Raw genomic sequence first — 22,766 nt, 5'->3', positions numbered from 1 at the left:
TCTGTATTATTCTGAAGTCAAGAATGGTTCCTCCTGCTCACAAAACATGATCACTTTTCACTAATATTTTTTAATGCTCTGACTGGTTTTACATATGTGGAAAAGATAAATCTTCAAATCTTGGAAATAAATCTTTTTCCTCCCTGCCAAATCCATAATATGATCCTAGTCTATCACTGACAGCAGCATCAGATAAGTAGACCTGCCTTGCTTGGTTAGAAGTGTGCTGTGATTTTCAGCAAGAACAAGACTGTAGTTAGAGACCCAGACTGAGACACATTCAGAGCACATTACAAATTCTTTTTGGTTCTATCCTGGAGGTATCCCCTGAAGCCCCAGTTTGACCGTGTGACTCATTCATAGCTGATGTCCTCCCAAATCGGGTGTCTCAGTGAGGGGAGAGAGGAAGCCTCTGGGACTTGGGCTTCAGCAGGTGACATTAAGATTCAAGACCAGATGACTGCAGGGCCTTGCCTCTTTAGATTCCTGAGGTCTTCTCCACCCTTCAAACTGGAGATGAGTTTACACCAGAATCAGTGCACTGGGGGAGAGGGAGGCAAATCTGAAGACTTAAGACGAGCAAACCGCAGAATCACTCAGAGGCATCAGAAAATGTAGTCTGAGATTCTACAACAGCCCAGATTTTTTTTCCTTGTTCCTTTTCATCATTTATAAGTAAAATGTGGAAGAAGCCATAGGAAATAATAGTTACACTACCTAGAGTTATATCGCATTTTCTATGTTCCCCCAACTTTTATTTTTTAAATATATATTTTTTACTTTTTCCTTTCAGAAATCCTGGGATATAAATAGGGCCACAATTGTTATCCTTATTTTTGAGATGAGAACAGTGAGGCCCAGAAAGGGGAAGTGGCCTCCATCAGGTCATGCAGCGAGTAAAAGGCATCCCAAGGAAGAATACCCAGTTCTGCTCTCATTTAATCCAGAAAATTTACCCTACTGGCTTTAAGCGTCCCTTTCCTCCTTTTCCCGTTGGTGGTTCTCTTTTGAACGTCATCCCTCACCAACTGTGGAGTGAAGATGGATCCCTGTTCAGAGTTGCAGAGAACTGTTGTTTAAAGGTTCCCCAAGGGGCCTGTTTCTATTGCTTACCTACAAAGCCAAAGTTTGAATGTGTGATAGAAGTCCCTTAGAGGTATCTTCTAGGATTCCTCCCACCCAAGACTGCTGTAATTAGCTCTGCTAACAACTGTGATTGAACACAGCTAGTTGTAGTCATTGTTCACCGACAGGCACAGATATGAGCCACATGTTAGCAAGTGGTGTTCTAAACGGTGTTCCGGGCTTGGTTAAACTCATGTAAGGCACTTATCGGAAATGCTGTTCCCAAACTCGGCTAGCAGCAGGCAGTGTCATGGCAACACCTTCCACAGCCACCGGAGATGGCCATAACAGATCCCCAGTGAGTGTAACACCATGCAATGAGAGAGACTTGGTCTATTTTGACCTTGCCCAGGAACTGGCTGCCCCTCCTTCAGATGGAAAACATAGGTGTGGCCCCGCACGATTATGAGAAAAAGCAGTCTTCATCTTCCTGATCCTTAAGACTCCCACAGTTTCAGATCTTCTCTGTAAGAACACTTGTAAGGGAAAGTTACAATGTGTGGTACATTCAGCCTATGCTTTTCAGAGGCTGTGCTCTTATTAGAAGCAAAACAAAATGCTGCTTACTAACACCTGCCCGTGAGGACTGAGCCAAGAGGCAGTGTGGGTGTTGGAAGGAAGGTGTTGCCCTGGCAGTAAATCCAAGTTGCTCACACCAAAGGAAGTGTTTCTAGGGAAGCTATCTGAGCAAGAGGTAAATACTTAGTCATTCAACAGGCCATAAATAACTGCTTCACCTCCAACAAGTGGAGATCTGATTCCAAAGATCTCACAAAATGGGGTGATAGCATTTCTATTCATTCTACCCTTTATTCACAATACACATTCCTTCATCAAAAAATCTACAAACAATAAATGTGGGAGAGGGTGTGGAGAAAAGGGAACCCTCTTGCACTGTTGGTGGGAATGTAAATTGATACAGCCACTATGGAGAACAGCATGGAGGTTCCTTAAAAAACTAAAAATAGAACTACCATATGATCCAGCAATCCCACTACTGAGCATATACCCTGAGAAACCATAATTCAAAAAGAGACATGCACCACAATGCTCATTGCAGCACTATTTACAATAGCCAGGACATGGAAGCAACCTAAGTGTCCATCAACAGATGAATGGATAAAGAAGATGTGGCACATATATACAATGGAATATTACTCAGCCATAAAAAGAAACAAAACTGAGTTATCTGTAGTGAGGTGGATGGACCTACAGAGTCTGTTGTACAGAGTGAAGTCAGAAAGAGAAAAACAAATACCGTATGCTAACACATATATATGGAATCTAAAAAAAAGGTTCTGATGAACCTAGGGGCAGGACAGGAATAAAGACACAGACATAGAGAATGGACTTGAGGACACAGGGAGGGGGAAGGGTAAGCTGGGACAAAGTGAGAGAACGGCATGTACATATATACACTACCAAATGTAAAATAGAGAGCTAGTGGGAAGCAGCCGCATAGCACAGGGAGATCAGCCTGGTGCTTTGTGACCACCTGGGGGGGGATAGGGAAGGTGGGAGAGAGACGCAAGAGGGAGGGGATATGGGGATATATGTATATGTATAGGTGATTCACTTTGTTATACAGCAGAAACTAACACACATTGTAAAGCAATTATACTCCAATGAAGATGTAAAAAAAAAATAAAAAGAAATGTAAGAATCTCTGTAATCAAACCCTTGTTGACAAGGTGTTAAAAAGCTATAATTTGGCTGCTTGCTGTTATTTCAACAATAGTTTTTACATTAGGATTCTAAATAACTTAACAAAAAAGGACCCAGCCTTTCTGTGGTCTAAAACACCCTGCTGTATATATCCTGTGCCTTCTCACCTACTCCTCAGTTCACAAAATTTTATGATTCTACTTCTTAAATGTTTTCTCAAATCTGTCCTTGTTCCAGTGCTCACCGCTGCTGTCATAGTTGAGGGCTCCATCATCTCTTGCCTATACACTACACTAGGCTAGTCTCCTAAATAGTCTCCCCTGCTCACTGCCCTCCCACCCCATCCCCCATCGACCTCATCACCACCTCCAATTATCCTTCCAAATCACAGCCCTAATCAAACCACTCACAAACCTACCATGGCTCTACAAAAATGAAAACCAAACTGCAGAACTTAGTATGGCAGTAAAAGCTCTGCACCTAGCCCCCATCTCCTGTACCCTTCACGTATCCTAAACTTCATCTTTTCCAGATAACTTGCCCTTGCATGAAAGCATCATCACTTTGACTACATATTTGAGCATGCCTTCCTTCTTTACAAAAATCACCCTTTTTGACTTAGCTCAAATGCCATTTCCTCCAGGAAATTTTCCACCACTTTCTTCCAGTACGTACTAATTAATCACTCTTTTCACCAAGTTCATATAGCACACACATATAAAGTGTGCATATATACATATATATTTACTGAGATATACCATACAACTCACCCATTTAAAGTATATGATTTAATCGTCTTTTAGAATAGTCACAGAGTTGTGCAACTATCACCACAATTTTAAAACATTTTAATCACCCCCAAAAGAAACCCTGTACCCACTAATGGTTCCTCCCCATCTCCTCCCCTGGCCCAACTCCCCAGCCCTAGGCAACCACTAATCTATTTTCTATTTTCTTTCTCTATAGATTTGCCTATTCAGGACATTTTATATAAATGGAATCATACAATATGTGGTTCTTTCTGACTGGCTTCTTTCATTTGGCATAATTTTTTCAAACTTTATCCCTGTTGTAGCGTGTATCAGTACTTCATTCCATTTTATTGTTGAATAATAGTTTGTTGTATAGATATACCACATTTTATTTATCCATTTATCAACTGATAGACATTTGGGTTGTTTCAACTTTTTAGCGATTATGAATAATGCCTCATATACACTTTGATTATCACTTAATATGTGCAGCTTAGTATTATAGGGCTTTGGTTTTTTTGGCCTATGTCTTGCTCTATCACTTGATTATAAACTCCTTGTGGACCAAAACCATTATTTTACTCTGCAATCTCCACATAGCAAGTATTAAATACGTGTTTGAAAAATGGATGAAAAGGCAGATACTATAGGTTCTTAGTATGCTGAATATCATACAAGGTACTCAGAATAAAAACATTAGGGTGGACCCAATGATAATCCAAGAGTGGACCCGGTAAGTTTACCCAGTAAATTATAACATTCAAACAATGTTAGTTCTTAAATAAACTTTCATCTCTGCATTATTACCTGGAATTCCACACATGTATTCCGCAGTTGATTATTTCATGGAGGTAGTTCTTTTGCTAATAATAGTTGTGAACTGGTGGGCAGAACCTGGGAGACACCAGACCTTTTCTCCTAAATTGACTCCACGATGTCTTATTGTTGCTTGACTGAGGTTATTATTCTAATCGACTGTAGTGGCTCCCAACCTTGGCTGAGCAGCAGAATCCCCTCCTCAAGATACACATTATCTAGGTCCCACTTCCCAGATTATGATTCTGTACTTTGGGTAGGGGCCCAGGTGCTCACATGTTGTTAAAGCTATAATGATGTTTCTGATACACAGCCAGGTTCAAGAATTCCTATTTCAAAAGTTGCTCTGAGGTTAAAAAGAATTAATTTTATAGAGCACATATGAGCACTTTACTCCTGGAGTGTATTTTACTCATCGTGGGATCATGCCCATTAATACTACCTAACATTTATAAGGCACTTTTAGTTGGAAAGAGCTTTGAAGTCATCTTTTATTAGCTAGGCTTGCATGCTGGGTGACCTTGTACAAATCACATAATCCCTTAGTATCTTAAATTTCCTCAAATGTAAACTGTAGGCGGTAATACTGACCCACCCTCAAGGGGTACTGTGGAGACTAATGGGGGACTATAAGGCACTCAGCAAACATAAAAATGTTACATGCATGCTTATTAGACAGATATGAAGTCCTAGTCACAGCCTTTAAAATGAGACAAATACCAAAATAACTCTTAAACAAGACTTCCTGCAACCTTCATTGTCAACTGAAACATCCTTTCCCAGCACTAAAGTACAGCAATTCTCTCTTTCCACTAAGACTAGTAAGCAGAAATAATCTGCAGTCACAAAGAAAGAGCTAATGATAGCAGCAAATAAATATATAAAACAGTTCTGAAATATAGTTTGTTAACCTTCTCATTTATCATTCATAATGCAATTAAAGATTATATCTATAAATACACTCTTCTGAAAAATATTCTTAGAAAACATTTGGGCATGTTCACACAAGTCTTTAAGCTGCTGCTGCATACTCACTGTTGATGTTAAGCTTGAAGCTGTTTCCAACATTGCTGATGGTTTTTAATGTGGTTATATTTAGCCTCTCCCGTCTCCCTCACGTGGCTGGAAGAATATATGGCCAAAATGAGACTTTGATACCTACCTCAAGTTGGAGGTAGGTAAAAATGGGGAGGCAGAGGAACAGTCTCCAGCCTTGGAATCAGAGACAGATCTCATTAAGGATGATGACCCACAACTAAGGACTCATTTGCACTGTATTTTCAGCTTCTTGGAAAAGGTCAGAAAACAGACATGGTTTTTCTTTTTCTCCATTTTGCTTTGAAAGGGCCACAAAAATTTCAAGGGCCAGGTCCAATTACATATTCCAGTTCATTTACAACTGAATAGTTTCTGTGACTCTGAATGCAAATTAGTGCCCTCATGCCCACCACAGCTGATTTGAGCCAAGCATGAACTTTCTGGGGCCACTTGACATTGACCATGCTCTTTCCTCCTTGGGCCTCTGAGGGTTTTGGTTTTATTCCCAAGGGAAGTTGTCTCCTTTGATTAAGCTCAGGACCTGCTAACAATTAAATTTATTGAGTACTTATATCTGTGGATAATACTGTAATGCTTATTGTGGAGGCTACCAAGAGTTCCTTGATAGGCTTACAGGGTTGCTATAACTCAAGACCTTGGGTCCTTGAGTCAGGACAAGACCAACAACTTCCCCACAGAAACTCCTAGGGTTTGGTCAGCTGACATACTCATTTCTTGGGGACTTCTAGACTGGCCTTTGGCAGACACCAAGTTGAAATGTCATTTAACTTCTCACACAACATTTTCCTACTTGCGACATCCCATTAGCCCTCTGTGAGGATTCAGAAGCTCCTGTGTAAAGAGCCTCCATACAGGAAGACTATTGGTTGGGGAAATTATCTATTTTGCATAGTTATTATTTTTTAAATAAGGTTAATTCCAGCATGTTTCTACCTCAATAATCTTTGAGAGTCTCGGCATTTTTGCTGAACATCTTAAGGGGAGAAAGAGCCACGTAGGCTTCATTTCAATGGTTAGGAGAAATTAATGCTAATACATGCCTTCAATGGGATTCACTTGGTACTCTGAACACTTTCTTCCATCAATACAGAGAATCCCCAGAAGTATCCATGGTGGATTTTTCTTCTGTAAAGAGATGCAAAAGGTTACAATAAGTTGTCTGATTTCCTGTGAGTCTTTCAAAGTCCTGTTTTCTCCATATCTCAAGGTAAGCATGCCAGCTTTGCAGATCTAGAAGTCAAAATATTATAAATTAGTTTCATCACTTTCCTCAGTGAAACACAGGTCACCACGTCTCAGCCCATTGCTTTACTTGAAATCAGAGGGGAAAGTCATGCATTTTAAGACAGGAGAAATCAGGTACAATTTTCTGGTCTAGTGCTTGTTTCCCATATCTTTCACAAGAGATCCTTAAGATCTAAGATCTGAGATGAGATTTAATCATCCTTACCTATTAACTGTACTTTCTTTCAACTTCTTAAAACGCACACACACATACACACAAACAAATATGGAGAAACAACCATTTACTCATGAATCTATGGCTTGGGTCATAAAACACAATCTGGGCAAAGCCAAACAAGGCACTAGAGGGTTGAGAGATAGGAGAATGTTGTGTATTGCATCTAGAATTTTTAAATGCCCCATTTTGGTGGTTCCTACTTGTCTTCATGCAGAAAGTCAAAACTGGCCTGTCATTTGTGGTAGATATTTACCCTGGAGGAAGATTTCCCTGACTGATCATGGATAGGTATTTTCAAAGAAAACTCTTCCACAAAACCAGATTGAGATAAAAAGCACCCTTCTTAACAGACGTTAATTTTTTCACTTTTAATTTTTACGTCACCTAAACATCCACCCACCTCCTTAGAGCACCTCTTTATTCCTTTACAGAAAGATTTAAGTAAGCAATCTTTTTCCTTGCTAAATATTTTTGGGTTAACAGTAATGCTTCTCTCACTTGTATTTTAGTCCTGATGATTAAACAGTAAAAATGCTAATTAGTAGCCTGTATCTGGAGAGAAAAAGCTATTTCTTGATGGGCAAAATTCAATCTGAGATGGAGACCTCACAGGGCACTAAGATAAACAGGTTAGGTTACATGCTAAGGGGAAGGGATGAAGGATAGAATTGACCAACTCCAGAAAGAGATTCTGGTTTAGTGGAAACACTAAGCTGAGGTCAGAATGTATTAAAGATACTCACAAGACTAAAGTTATAAAAATGCAGACATTTGTTGTTAATTGTAGGGCAGAGAGAATAGGGGGAAATACCCTTTGTCTTTTTTAACTTGGAGCTGACTTTAGATATGGAATAACTTACATGTTAAGAAATTAGATTTATTTCTAGCCTGTTTACTTTTTGTTTCTGGAAAGACAATGGCTAGAGTGAGGGGCATATTATTAGATGGGCATCCTGAGTACATTGTCCGGAATTTGCACTCATTCTCCCCATAAGTACATATTCATGAGGAAGTGAATGAAGAGTGCTCCTTTGGAATTCCTCATCTGTCAGTTATTACCTACATGATCGTTTTTTCATCCAGTTAAGGAAGGAAAAATAACATGTATCTTGTTGGAATGCTGTGAAGTTTAGAAAAGCTGATGTATGGGAAAATACCTGGAAACTAAGCATATAATAATAGCACTCAGTACAAGTTAGAATAATGAGTGAATGGGAGAAGTCAGAAATGAGTCCAGTGCCCATTGCCCACAGGCTAAAATCTATATATTTAGCTGGGAATTCAGTGCCCTGGAAAATCTGCTCTTTTCCATTCTCCAGCCTTTTTTCCTCAACTGCCCTGCTTCAGTCAAACATTCTCTAATACATCTTGAATTTGCCCATCTTTGTGTCTCTGTGTCATTCCCACCACCCTCAGCCTCTATTTGCCAAAATTTTACCCATCTCTCAAGGGTCTCAAATCCCACTGTCTCTAGGAATCTTAGGGCACTCACCCTCTCCTCCTCTAAACCCTGTCTAGATCACTCCGGAAGACATAATCCACCAACCACTTACTGTCCCAGAAGACTGCAAGCTCCTGCAATGCAGGGGCCTCATATACAGTACCCACCTCTGTGTACCACAGACCATGGTGCCTTGCCAAGAGTAGGTGCTGATTAGACTCATGATTGAATGAATGCATGATTTGTCACCCTGCCCCTGTTGTGCTCTTGGACAAAACACTTTGCCTCTTTCAGTCTCAGCTGCCTCAGCTGGGAACAGAGGATAACAGCACGGATGTACTCCCCAGGTGTGCTGTGAAGAATAAACCAGTGACTGAAAAGCAATTTGAAATGTAAAATGAAATGCTATATATAAATGTTACATAATCAAAATCATTTCCCTCTGTATTATGTTTTATTTGGCTTTATATCTTGGAATCCTTTGTGAGTTTCAGAATTTCACAGATGCAATACCATGCACATTAGCACCTAAATTCTCTTGGGTAATAAATGATTGTGTGTGTTATAGTGCATGGCTACTTTTCCCTGGCATACTTACACATGAATTTGTCATTATTTGGGGTATTCATAATAACTAATGATAGAATTCATTTCTAAGGGATCAACCATTTTTTTTTCCTTCTTTGGCTAGCCAGTTATCATTCCAATATTATTGCCTCAAGGGAACTAACTTCCATTAAACCCAAACCCAGATGATGAGCACAGTTTAGAAGCCCAAATCTTCTAGGAGCTTACAATCTAAGATCTGGAAATTGGTTTGGAGTTTTGAATCACTTGTTTTCTATGGCCTTCTTTCTGCCGAACTCTGAATCCCTCATTTGCTTTGCTGTAATGTATGTGCTACCGAGTGCTCACTGTAGCCTGATTTTCTAGGTACCAGGAAAGGCTGTATTAGCCCATTCCACATGAAAGTAAGACAATGATAGTTTTATTTCTTTATTTATTTTGCGGTACGCGGGCCTCTCACTGCCGCGGCCTCTCCCATTGCGGAGCACAGGCTCCGGACGCGCAGGCTCAGCGGCCATGGCTCACGGGCCCAGCCGGCATGTGGGATCCTCCCAGACCGGGGCACGAACCTGTGTCCCCTGCATCGGCAGGCGGACTCTCAACCACTGCGCCACCAGGGAAGCCCGACAATGGTAGTTTTAAATGCTATTTCCTTTCTTAGTATGTTCAAGGAAGAGGTTGCCTATAGAAAAATATGATTTTTGGAGTATCTCCAGTACCTATAAAAAGAGAATTTTGACTTTTACTGCATAGCAGGATACTATTCCTGGAATAGTACTTCCACATAGATAGAAAGTGAGGAAGAGATGGCAGCGACACCATAAGGTAGCTGTGAGGATCAAGTGAGTCATTAGATGAAAAGGCTCAGAACAGTGCAGAGCATAAAGTAATTGCTCAATTAATATTAGAGGTTATTATTACTGGTAGAGGGCCCACTATCAGCCTGGCCCTGTGCTGAGAGTTTGAGACTCTTGTCTGAGACGCATAACAAGCCAGTAAGAAAAACCTTATCACCTCCACCCCCACTCCATCTGGCTCTGAGAAACTAAGGTACTTGTCCAAGGTCTCAAAGTTAGAAAGCAGTGGAAAGAAAATCCAACCCTTGGTCTATGGTACTTTCCAGAGCCCATATTCTTTGTCCTGTTTCTTAGTAGCCTTACTGTTCCTAGTTTTTACTTAGGTTAGGAGTCAATTTTTCCTCCCTGAGCACATGATTCTCCCTTCCCCAATGTCTAATTCCTCAGTGTTACTCATTTTGTTATGAAATTTTTTAATTAAGACTATTTTTCTATCTTCTGGTATACCAGTCTGCCTAATTTTTATATCAGGCCATTTTCTCACAATCATTTTAGTCTTTCATCAGACTTGTACTCACAGAGTGAGTTTAATGTAGTTTAAGTTTAATGTACTTTTTCTTCTGGGGCATATGTGAGGAAATCCCATGTTTTTGTGGAATAGAGGCTTCCCTTCCCCACCCATTTCTGTTATCATATTTTTTACTTAGTTGGGTCTGTAGCAATATAACTCTCATATGGAACAGTGGCATTTTCATTCAAATGCAATAAGCTGTCATTGTTTTGTGGGTGGTATCACCCTGGCCACAGATATTGTGCCAGAGTACTCTCTCTGTTACAAAAATATCTCCTAGTTGTGGTGTACAAACTAACACCATACTTTAGTTTGCCAAAAACACCTACATGATATTCTGTAGTCTATATTACAATTAATATTTCAAAGTGCCTTATCATTAGTTATCTCTCCTACCTCTGTGAAATTAATCAGAAGTATCACTGTAGTTTCACAGGTGGGAAACTAAGGTATGGGGACTGTTAACGGCTTGCCCAAGGTCTCATAATGAACACACAGCATAGCTGGTATTAGAATCTGCTACTTCCGACTGCATTTCTTTGCTCAACCTGTTCAAATTCTGAATAATTTTCCAAGCTGAATATATGTTAGGAGAGGTGGTAGACATGGGAAAGGGGGAAAATACTTTTCACTTAAGTAAAGCTTCTGAAACATTTGGCAATCAAAGAATAAGGATTGTGAGGGCTGTTTTCCCTCATTTCCATTCGTAGAATGAAAGGACAGTAATCCATTGAGATTAAAATGAATAGGAATTGTAAGTGTAAAAAGGAATTCTTCAGGCCCCACCATTTTCCAGTTTCAACACAATTTTGTTCTCTATTTCAGCAGTTGGTACATTTACAGTGCTGTGTCACCATCATTATGGTGTCCGCCTTAAGCAGATAAACACAGTGGATTCTGCCACTGCTGTTTTACGACCAAGGAGGCAAGGGTGAACAGAGGTTAAGTGGCTGCCAGGAGCGCTCACCACAGCAGCCACTCAGATTAGAACCCACAGCTCCTATCAGTCACACCCTAGTGAAATTTAGAAGGTCCCAAAATATTCTTTCAGTGTGAGAGGTGGATGACAGTGCCTGAAGGCAAATTTGCTCACCATCCACAAAGGGACCAGCCTTGCTTCCATGGCCCCACCTCAATCTTCTCATTCCCAAGCCATACCATAAACTTCCTCATTCCTTTGAGGGAAAGAACATTTCTTTTGGTGAAACTAAACAAGTGATTTCCAGGTCCAGATTTCCATGTTTTTTTGTTTGTCTAATACAAATAGGACCATAATGAGTCCTTGGCCAAGTAACAGGTCTAATTTTCCCTTGTAGAATATGGGGATGGCCCAAACTCAAGAGATCATTAAGGGGGACTGGCAACAAATGGAGTAAGTCTGCGCCTGAGTGATAAGCTCCTGTCAAATACAATTACAACAGAACATGGTGCGGAAATATGAATTGTAATCTACAGTCTTCCAATGCCATCCATTCTATAAGGGAAAATGAGACCAGTTGCTTGTCCAGGAACCCATGACAGTAATGTCTGTATGAAACAAACAGAAAACCTTGGAAATTGGGACATGGAAGTCACTTGCTTAGTTGTAACTTATTTCCTGAAAAGAAATTTCCTATTTCCTTTTTTTAAAATTAATTAATTTATTTATTCTTGGCTGCGTTGGGTCTTCGTTGCTACGCATGGGCTTTCTGTAGTTGCGGCGAGTGGGGGCCACTCTTCGTTGCGGTGCGCGGGCTTCTCATTGCGGTGGCTTCTCTTGTTGCAGGGCACGGGCTCTAGGCACATGGGCTCAGTAGTTGTGGCTCGCAGGCTCTAGAGTGCAGGCTCAGTAGTTGTGGCGCACGGGCTTAGTTGCTCCGTGGCATGTGGGATCTTCCTGGACCAGGGCTTGAACCCGTGTCTCCTGCATTGGCAGGCAGATTCTTAACCACTGCGCCACCAGGGAAGTCTCCTATTTCCTTTTTTCATCATTTAACATAACTACTACATCAAGTACAGTCAACAGCCAATGTTTGGCTCCTATTACCAAGGTGATTTTTAAAACAATCATTAGCATCTGTGAAAAACCTTCACAGGGTGTTAATATGGTAAACACTGTTGGCAAACTTTTTCTCTAGTCATATCCAGGAGTGGGAAAAAAAATCCAAGGAAATACATTTTTCCTCTATCCCCCATCCCGTCTTCAGCATAGAGACTTAGTATATATTCCATTCACGTGGTCTACATCTAATTCCTTGTGGGCAAAGGCCACTCTCCCAGGCCACTCCACGGCATGCTAAGCAACTGTTGGAATTGGATGGAATGGTCTTCCTTGCCTGTACCAGTCCTTTGGTTCATTAGATGAGGAAAGGTTTAAACATTCACAATTTCTGCATCACTAATCAATCTTTCAGGGCCCAATAAGGACTGTCCAGACCCTGATTTTCTTGCCCACCTGACTGCCTGCTTTTCCCCATTGAGACAGGGAGCTGAGGTGACACAATTTGAAACTGACTCCAAGCCAGAGCTCACCTCAGAGAGGGGCCATTTCACTACTTTTCAGCCATGGGACTTTTGCCTTCCTTCTGCCAATGACCCCCATCAGAACCCGCTCATGAGAGGTGGGCTACCTATGACGCAGGTCCTTATGGGGGCCAGGCAGCCACTGAAATAACACCTGTGGAGGTCCATACTCCCTCGTATATGATAGTCTGAATAGTTACCCATACTGAGAGACTAAAACCTTTAGGACTTCTGGGATCTGAGGCAGACAATGGTCAGTGGTGTCACGGCACCAGGGAGCTTGACCCCTCACCTGCCATGCACACCTTCATTTTACTAACATGGGGTGGGTGTCTACCTGTGGCAGGTGCAGTTCTAGGCACACAGAGACCGCTCCCACGCCCAGTCTACAGTCGAGGGCTTGCTAACATTCTAGGCCTCAGTCTGGAAAGCAACAACCAGCTCCGCTTTTTGACTCTTGATACCCCCAGCTCCCTATGTATGTGTGCTGCAGCCAAGGTAAGGGCTTAAACCCCGGCTGAAGAGCTGATCCGCCAACCAAACGAGCAGCAGCGACCGAAACGGACAGGAAGGGCAGAGCCCCCAAAGCCTTCCTTCGGGGCCCCTCAGCCACGACTGACCCAGCGAGCTCAGGCTGCCCCCAGGCCCGCCACTACGGGGGTCTCTAAGCTAGGCCCAGGGGCTGCCGAAGTGGAGGGTGCGAGGGCGTGCAGAGTGCGACGGCCAGGGCTGGCTCTGCGGTGTTCCAGTCCGCGAAGACGGTCCTGGTCCGTCCGGCAGGCCCCAGGGACAGCGGCAGGGGGAGCCACCGCTGGGGATGCCATCCTGCCGGGCAGCCCGACTGTCCAGCGCCTGTGCCTCCCTTTCGCCCCCGGTCTCTGCGCAAGTGCCCGGGCGCCTTGAGTCGGGAAGGGAGCCTAGGCGTCTGGTAAGTCCCCGCTGCCGGTGGTGTGAAGGGCAGGGGTTAGGAGGGATGTGTCGCGAACCTTCCAGAGGGGGCGGGCGGAGCTGGAGTTTTGTTTCGGAGATAACCACCAGACCGCAATCAGAGCCTTTTCAGGGAGCCCGCAGCTCCCAGTTCCGTGCCCTGGCTTCCACTGGCGGCTGCGTGATCCGGCCCGGGACCCACCCTCTTTGGGTCTCAGTTTCCTCCGACTGCTGGGCCTCGTTTAGAGCCAAGTTCCGCACCGCCTGCGGGCGCCAGGGGTGGGCGGTGTCGACCAAGTCTCGGCCCGAGCAGTGCTTGGGCTTCTTGCACCACAGCGCGCCGACACGCGGCGGCTCCGGGCGGCCCCAGGCCCACAGGGGCCCTCCGGGGCCGCCACTTCCCTTCCGAGGCGTCGGGGTCCCGCCGCAGCCGCCCCCACAGCGCCAGCCCAGAACCCCGGTTCCTCACCTCAGCCAACTTCCCAGCCATGGGCGCGTCCCTCAGCCAGCCCTCGGCTGCCGGCGATTGGACGGCGGCGGCGGGGCGGAGCCGGGCGCTCGGCACCGCCCGCGGCTGCCCCAGGCCCGGGCGCCACCCTGATTGGCTGCGGGCTCCGCCAGTCACGCGTTGAAGAGCGCCCCGCCCTGGCGGGGCGGGCCCCGATCTGACCCCGCCCCTACGGCCCCCGGCCCCGCCTCCCTTCGGATCCCGGTTGCTTCAGCCCTGCTGTCCGTCTCATTCGCTGAGCAGGTCCGTGAATTGTCAGCGCGCTCCAGGCAGCTGTTGAGCCGGGGCGGCCGCCAGGTTTGTGCTCCCTCCGAGGTGCCTGCCGGAGCCAATGTGCCCCGGTGGGCTATTCAGGACCCGCAGCAGGGGCGTCGGTTTGCCATCTGGACTCGTCGACGAGGGTGAGTCGCCGCGCGCAAGGGGAGCGGCTCCTCTCGCGCTGTTCGGCAAATGGGGGACTGGACGCGTCCCGGCGCGCGTCGATCTGTCCGTCCGAGCGTGTCGGCTGTGGGGAGGTCAGGACTGAGGGGATTCATTCCTTGCCAGCAGCCCCACTCCCGAACTTCTTGTTTCAAAGCGTCCCAACTCAGCCCGGGACGCGGCTCTGCGTTCGCAAGAACTTGGCATGTTGTAATTGCCGTCATTAGGTGGGGTCCGGGGACGCGTCCCCTGGCCCTCTGCAGCGGCGACACGCGCGCTAGGGGCGGCCTTCGAGTCCAGTGGCGTGCGGACAGCAGTTCCTAGATGGTTGAAGACGGGTTCCTGAAAAATTAACACGCACCGGCGTCGGTGAGACGAGATAGTCCTGTGTGTGTCTGATGCGTAGCCCGAGCCAGTGATCATCGGGCTCCGGGTGCATCTTTAGGGGTCAGAGAACTTTAGGACCAGTCGGGTTCCGTAGCAGGGGCTTCACAGCTTTGCAATTATTGAAAGGAATTGACAGCGCGGATATTAAACTTTGTAATTACTTTTTATTAGCACTTGAATCCGCATCCCTCATGAGGTGCTCAGACCTCCACATCCACCTGCAAGGTGTGTCCAAAGGACTTCGTTAAGACCGGGGGTAACTGGTGACTGTCCCAGTGCAGGGAGGCCTCGGGGAATCCAAGAAGAGGCCGTGAAAACGACCACCAGGCTGGTCGGTTGGTGTTTGTTTGAGCACCTGTGTGTTTAAGTGATGAAGCTGTGACAGGAACTGACAGCAGAGGATACAAGGTTAAACCTGACACTTTTTGTGACTCAGTCTGGGATAAATTTTTTTTTTCTCTCTCTCATTGGTAAGGGGTAAAAGCAGCTGTTTTTTTGAGGGCAGTTACATACATGTAGTTTATATTATGTGTGGACTAAATAGAATTGAATGCAATATTTTCTTGTAATTCTTATTTGATGTGAATGAGAGCTTATTGAAAGTACTAGGTAGAGACTTGGCAACAGAATTGGGGAATATTTTGATCTTTGAGGATGTATAAAAACATTGAGATATATAGCTATGCATGCATATGTAGATGTGCCTACATATGTGTGTACTTATATGTGTGTGTATAAAATTGATAAGCGAATGAAATAGAGATATGGAGGGGGAAACAGCCTTGAACTTCCTCTGGGTAGAGAGATGGACCCTCTGATCTGTGGGGTGTATGATGAGTGTGTGTATAAGCATGTTTGGATCTTCCTAGTCTGTCTGGGTCAGTGTATGTCCATGAACTTTACGAGCATTCAGTTCAATACCACTCCAAGCAGATTCCCAGTTCCTGTTTTATAGCCCAGCAGCCGCCAGCCGGCCCATCTGTTAAAACATAACATGTACACTTCAGTGGGAGCACTAGGGTGGAACGTGGGTAGGGGGCAACCCTTAGTAGAAACAACATGCTATAAACAAAGCCTGCCTCTCAAGTCCATTTTCATTCAGAATTCAGTCTGAACGTGTGATTTTTGGTGAGGGAGAAAACGAGTGTTTGATTCTTCAGAAATGGCAAACTGTATTTTATGAAGTAATTAATAGGCATGGTTTGGGAAGGAGGAGTATATAAGGGGGAAAAAAATCCCTCTAGAAAAGAAATGTGGTGCTTGTCACATAACCATGCAACACTGGTTTACTGCTTTGCAGTAGCATGTATATCAGAAACTGTTTCCTTTCACTTCTTAAGAGAATGCATTAAAACTGAATTGTTTTGCACCAAAAAAAAAAATCTTAACAGAAGTAAATAGAGCTTTATTACAGAGGCTATTTAATCTACTAGCTCTAGACTGCCTTGGTAATTCTAATGAAATGTATTTTTAGGAATTTATAACTTGTATATAAATTCATATTCAGCCTAATCACTAGTTGCAATGGTTCACAATTTATAGTTTAAAAAATAATAAGAATAAAAGCCTTTATCACAAAACTTCTGATGACTAAAAGGGTATGGGAGGAGTATAACAGCTTATTAATTTCCTGTAGCAAACTGACTGATACTTAAAAAACTATAAATTCCTTTAACAGCATAATTACTTTTGGTGACAAAATAAAGGCAATATTTTTGAGAAGCACAGTTGATATTTTACCCAATAATTTTATGCTCATAATTATATTTTAATACTGTGTTTATTATATGTGGGTAGAAAATACTGGAATGGTTCTTAAGAACTCATCACAAGTGTTGTTTTCATTTTTATGGTACTTAAACAGTGGGGGAAAATATTCTAATCACTAATCTGTGTCTTTACATTTCTGATGGACTATGTAGACACAATAATTCTCCTGCCTTGATATGGATCACCTGAGTCAACTGCATTGCTCCTTAAAAATTCAGTTCATGGGCTGGACTCTATTCTCCAAGATTAGATTCAGAAATCTGGGGTGGAACTTAGGAATCTGCATCTTTTACATGCACCCACAAGTGATTCTGATGTCAGGGATCCTCTCAACGTATTTTCAGAAACACTGGAATGGCATTTATGATATAAAAGAACAATTACAGTCTGTGAGTTGATTCAACAAATAATTGTTCCAAAATTTCCAGGTGGCATTTACCAGCCATGTGAAATTTATAGCTAATGTTTTAACTCTCTGTCCTCAACAATGGTACCTTTTGTTCTGTGTTCAGAAGTGTTTTTGGACTCCTTAGCAATCCCCTAACCAGATTAGCCCCAATTCTAAAGAAGTCTGTCTCGGGAAGCAAGGTAGTTTGAGACCTCCCCCCAGCCTGTTCCATTCCCTACTCCAGGTCCAGTGAGTTCCTGGGGTGCTCTGGGGTAACTTTGTCAGTCCTAACTCACATTGTTGGGCATTTCTCCCTGAAAGGTAGAAGAATCCCAGTCCTTGAGAGCCACCTTTGACTCACTAATACTCTTTCGAGCTTGGGGGCTAGGACCTCAGCAGGGCTAGTACAGACTTATCTGAGGTCAAGGAGCTCCCTGGGAAGCTGCAGCTGGTCTGCCTGTTGGTCGCGAGAGTGTCTCAGGCCACCTACCCAGAGGCCCAGGGAGTCTCATTTTCAGAAAGTCATCTTAGAAGTATTTTGAGGTGTCCAATTAATCGGGTATGTAGATTTTCATAGCAACGCAGGGAGGGGGTTGAGAATTGATTGCCGCCTCTCCTTTCAAATCAGTGTGATTCTGGTGTATTAATTATTGCCAATTAGCTTTTTTATATGTAGTTTGGTACTGACCTTTGGATTCTGTTCTCCCATTTCAGACTGGCATAGTTCTCAGTGTAAAACCCCTTGATAAAGTTTAAAAAAGAAAGGATCTGTCAGAAGTTGTTGACCTTCCCTCTTTCTACCTCCAGTTACCTAAAAAACAAATAACTTCTCTGAGGTCAGAAGTGCCCAGAATATTTACTTCCCTGATGACAAAAGGACCTGTATAGGCTGGGACACTGAACTTAGATTCTTCCAGGCCACTGGATCGTTAGTGGGACTTTTATGGAGCAATTTATGTTCTGAGGAACACTTGGCAAGCATGTTTATAGCAACCTATGTTGCTTATCTTAACAATCCTTTGAGTGCAAGGATTTTTTCCCACTTTGTTACAGATGAGCAAACAGCAGCCACAAAAGGATCATAATACAGTCATACCTCAGTATTCTTGGGGGATTGGTTCCAGGACCCCCACCCCTGCAGATACTAAAATCCCGGGATACTCAAGCCCCTTATATAAAATTGCGGAGTGCAGTCGGCATTCCATATCTGCAGGTTCCTCATCTGTGGATACCGAGAGCCAACCCTATTTAGATTCCGTCTTTCACATTCAAAGATGACACCACTAACTGAGACGTTGTCCATGTGTTTTGAATTGTTTTTATTTAGCTTCGTGATGAGATGATAGACTCATGCTTAGTCATTCATATCATCTACAGGTTTTTTTTCACCTCTTAGAATTTTTTTTATATTGACTGTGACCTTGGAACAGTTTTCTTTCTAAAGCTAACCACCATATATAATAATTGGTTCAATGATCCTGACCTTAACCATCCAGGCTTGACTTGGAATGGCAAGTAATTTGCAAAAGGTCAAAGAACCCAAAGGCAGCAAAGCCTATATGTAGAATTTGGGGGACTAATATTTTAGACCTGTACTCTTTGCCTATTGAGTCATGTTATGCTGCTAATAATGTCTTTACACTGACAAAAGGAACTTGCTCATATTTTATTTGCCCAGCTTCTGCATGATTGGATGGACCTAGAAAATTTCCAAAGCCTAAGGTATAATCACAGCCCCTGATTATACAATGGTACTGATTTGTGCCCAGTTAAAAAACTACAGTAGAATGCTACTTTTCTGGAAAGTGGGCCACAGGTCATTACAAGCTTCTAAGCAACAATTCTCACTCTTTTTTTTTTTTTTCCTTTTTTTTTGGCCTTGGCATACTTTTGGCAAAATTCTTTGGCAAAAAGTATATGACAAATTCTTTTCAAGTTTTTGGCCCTTCTTTCCATACCCTTATTCCCATTGTGAAATCTACTTATAAAAAATTTACTTTTCAAATCACTCTGTCCTTTTAACAGCTCCTAATACTTAAATTTTAGCCATTTTGACTCTTTCTCCTCTATAATGCCCCCTTAAGCTTCTACATTCACTTTGGTTTTTTGGATCCAATAATACCTTCTACTCATAGAACACTCATTGAGCTATAGAAGTTCTACTCTAGCTTTAACTTTGTGGATTTAACTATAACAATATTAAGAAAAAAGAAGAAGAAGAAGGATAATATTAAAGTCACATTGTTACATGTATCTTATTAGATATTCCCAGCACAGTTTCTATGGGAAATTTAAGATCCAGATGAATGAATTGACAGATTCACTCATCTGTGTCCTTACAGACACTCTTCTGATACAAGCTGAGAAATATAACTGAAGATAGCATCCTGGGTTACAGAAGAAGGACAAATATGAAGCTCTGAGAAAAGAACCGGCAAAAAGTGAAGGGTCACGGCTGGGATGGGATGGAGAGAGTGGTGGGAAAGAAATACCTCCAGTAAAATGCCAGATAGGGTGGTAAGAAATTTATAGAGGTGCTGATGGTTTGGGGATTCTTGGAGGCATTGATTCTGTTTTATATTGTCTTCACAACCTACTAGCCCTGCTTGCATTAAATAATTTATTATAACAGCAGGCCTTCCCCTGGTTTCTTTCTTTCTTTCTTTCTTTCTTTCTTTTTTTTTAAATAACATTTTCCTTCTCATCTCTGAGTCTAATCAGAGGCATATATAATAGTGTGGCTGTTCTAGAATACTTTGGAAAATCCATGATCAATATCGCTACATTATAAACCCATGGCTGTTCTGTTGTATTTTGCAGTGTTTTCTTCCCTGCTATATTAACTCAGTATCTATGTTTTAAACAATATTCTATTAATCTTTGCACACTGAGACTTCTGGGCTTATTCTTCTTGGCTGGAACTATCTTTTGAGTAATCCATCATCAGACCACCATTGATCTAATGATGTATTTATTGCTCACTATTGCAGCACTGGCAAGAAACCCAGTATGATTCTGAAAATTTGATTAAAAAGAAATCAAGTTTTTGCCAGACGTAGCCACCCAATTATGTTAGCAGCTGCCAAGTACATTTTATGCTAAAATGTACACACACATTTCAAGTGAACAAAATGGGATCTTTTCAAAAGCTTTTAAAACTTTTTGCTATGAAGATGTCTTGTAATTAGAAAAATTACAAGTGCACTCCTCACCTCAGCCAAAGGTAGGGTATAGTATTTTTCAGATTATACCCCAGACACTAAAATGGATAGGTTTATCTTTTTGATTGACAATAATAAAAACAGTGGTGATAAGAACTATCTCCTAGTCCTTGAACAATCTTCCAGGTAATCATTACAAATCAAAATGAATGGAAATGAATTATCAAGTAGTAATTGAACACCTATCACAGGTAGCACCTCTTCTCAGCTTAGCTAACTCAAAATGCCGTTCAAGTATTGCACCTTTGGGAACATTTTCCATGCCCTTCTTTGGCCTAGTTGTATACAGCCAGCAGAGTCCTTATGTCCTGTAATCCCCCCCTCCAAACTGGGAGCCCCTTGAGGGCAGGGACCACACCTGTCATCTTGTAGCTTCTCAAGAGACGGTATTCAAGAAATAGTTGCTAGGTGCACTAGGGGCCGCAAAGAATTACAGGTGAACACCTGCAAGGCCTTAAAAGGACATGCACAGGATATTCACCAAAAGTCTGCATGGTAGTAATTACTGAATCATAGTCCCAGACTTTCTGCTTTAGCCCTAGTCTTAACACTTCATAAAACTATCATCCATGCCTGCCCCTTCCATGTTCAGAGTCTCTGCTCCATTCCTGACTTGCCTTCTTCTCTCGCCGCCTCCCTGTTGTGTCTTCAAGAATGTCTCCAGGGCTTCCCTGGTGGCGCAGTGGTTGAGAGTCCGCCTGCCGATGCAGGGGACACGGGTTCGTGCCCCGGTCCAGGAAGATCCCACATGCTGCGGAGTGGCTGGGCCCGTGAGCCATGGCTGCTGAGTCTGCGCATCCGGAGCCTGTGCTCCGCAACGGGAGAGGCCACAACAGTGAGAGGCCCGCGTACCGCAAAAAAAAAAAAAAAAAAAAGAATATCTCTAACTCCCTCCCACACCCAGTCTAGGCCATCTCCCCTGGTTCCTTTGATGTTCCCATACCTGTTGTCACATCTTGACAAAGCAGGTGATTCATGGACCCCACTTTGAGACTTGGGACGGCTTTACTCTCACATCTTTTGAAGTCTCAGATGGCTTGGTCCCTTTTGCCATCCAGTGTGGGTGGTGACCTAGCTTTGGCCATGGGAGGTTTGGGGGCCTTGGAGGAACTAGATGGTGCTGGGCCTAGAGGCTACTGAATGGCGAAACTTGGCATTTGTTTAAGTAAAGCTTTTTTGAAAAAAAAAAATTCCAGCAGATTTTTATTTCAGAGACTAACTTGTATAATATTTTTCATTGATAGACCACCTTTTGTTCAGTAAGTGTCCCTACATAGTCAGGTTTATGATGTAGTCTGAGGGCTTCGATAAGTACCAGCTCTCACCTCAGAGCTGGGTTACTGAGGTGTTGTACAGCCTACCTATCCAGGTAGAGTTTATGATCAGCTGAGTTAAGCATAACTGCCTGAGGTCAGGGCCATTAGTATAGCCCTTTTATGTTAGATCCTAACGAGCTTTAAATGACTGCAAGAGATCAAGGACCCCTATCTTCTGTCTCATCTGGGAGATTAAGCCTCACTTAACATAGGTGCTTTCTTCTCATACCTGCCAAGAAAATATCACTCGAAAATTGACTGATTACATCTAAAAGTTATTTCAATGTTCAAGGCAGCAGAGAAGATGAGCCACCCTAGATTAGGTCATAGACTCAAATACTGGTTTCCTTTGGATCTTGTAAGTCAGGAGCACATGCCCCTGCATATCCTGGGGCTCTGCTTTCCTCTAGGAGCTGGGGCCTGGGAGGACTTGAGGGAGGCTTGGGTGACAGGTGAAAGCAAACATCTGTGCAACACACAGGTCACCCTTCCCTGCAGTCAGTGGCGGTTCTCCCTGTGGTGCCTGACTGGCATTTTCTCAGATCTGCTTTTCAGCATCCCTAATAGCAAATCTTTTTCCTCTTACCCTTTGTGAACATGTTACCCAAACAGAGGTTCCCATAGTTGGAAAGTTCTCATCCTTAACCTTCTAAGTTTCCCTAATTTTAACTTCTCTCCTTCATTTAGCCCCACCCTCCAATAATGTTTTCCTTTCTTTGACATTCTCTTTCCCTTCTGTTCAGGTAAGAACTCTACGTTATAAAAGCTCTTATAATCAGTGTTACCATTAATCTTTTTCCTGCAGGAGTAACTGCATTTTTGACCATTTTCAAAAAACTTTCCTAGAGCATTACAGTGTGTCTTTCTGGAGCTAAGAAAAAGATCACAATAACGCAGCTCCTGCTCGCTGGGATATTACATGCTCTGACAGCCTTACACAGTGCAAAAGTGATTAGCCTCACAAAACCTCAGTTTTCACCAACTTTACCCATGTTTGTCAATGACCTCCCCCCACCTGCCTAATCACTCTTACCACCTCCTGCTCACTTTTATATCATTAAGAAACAATATC

General features: G+C 43.1%; 1 protein-coding gene and 1 long non-coding RNA gene across 4 annotated transcripts in view; one reads left to right on the top strand and one right to left on the bottom strand.

The window, feature by feature from the left end:
* Nucleotides 1-5,467, bottom strand: part of LOC308616839 — a 136,868-nt gene extending 131,401 nt beyond the window's left edge. Inside the window, exon 1 of the long non-coding RNA XR_014015759.1 lies at nt 5,394-5,467. This is a non-coding gene — a long non-coding RNA (uncharacterized lncRNA). The remainder of the gene's footprint in view (nt 1-5,393) is intronic.
* Nucleotides 5,468-14,409: 8,942 nt separating this feature from the next.
* Nucleotides 14,410-22,766, top strand: part of MARCHF3 (membrane associated ring-CH-type finger 3) — a gene marked incomplete at its 3' end in the record, with an annotated part of 154,100 nt that continues 145,743 nt past the window's right edge. For 2 of the 3 annotated variants that reach the window (XM_081233284.1, XM_081233283.1), the window contains exon 1: nt 14,412-14,593. Of the gene's footprint in view, nt 14,594-22,766 lie in introns of all 3 variants that reach the window. The other variant, XM_081233282.1, reaches the window with a different exon arrangement.

The sequence above is a fragment of the Mesoplodon bidens genome (assembly GCF_964165515.1).
Source record: "Mesoplodon bidens genome assembly, chromosome: 4".
NCBI lineage: Eukaryota > Metazoa > Chordata > Mammalia > Artiodactyla > Ziphiidae > Mesoplodon > Mesoplodon bidens.
The sequence above is the reverse complement of the archived record's forward strand: the minus strand, read 5'-3'. Positions and strand labels throughout refer to the sequence as shown.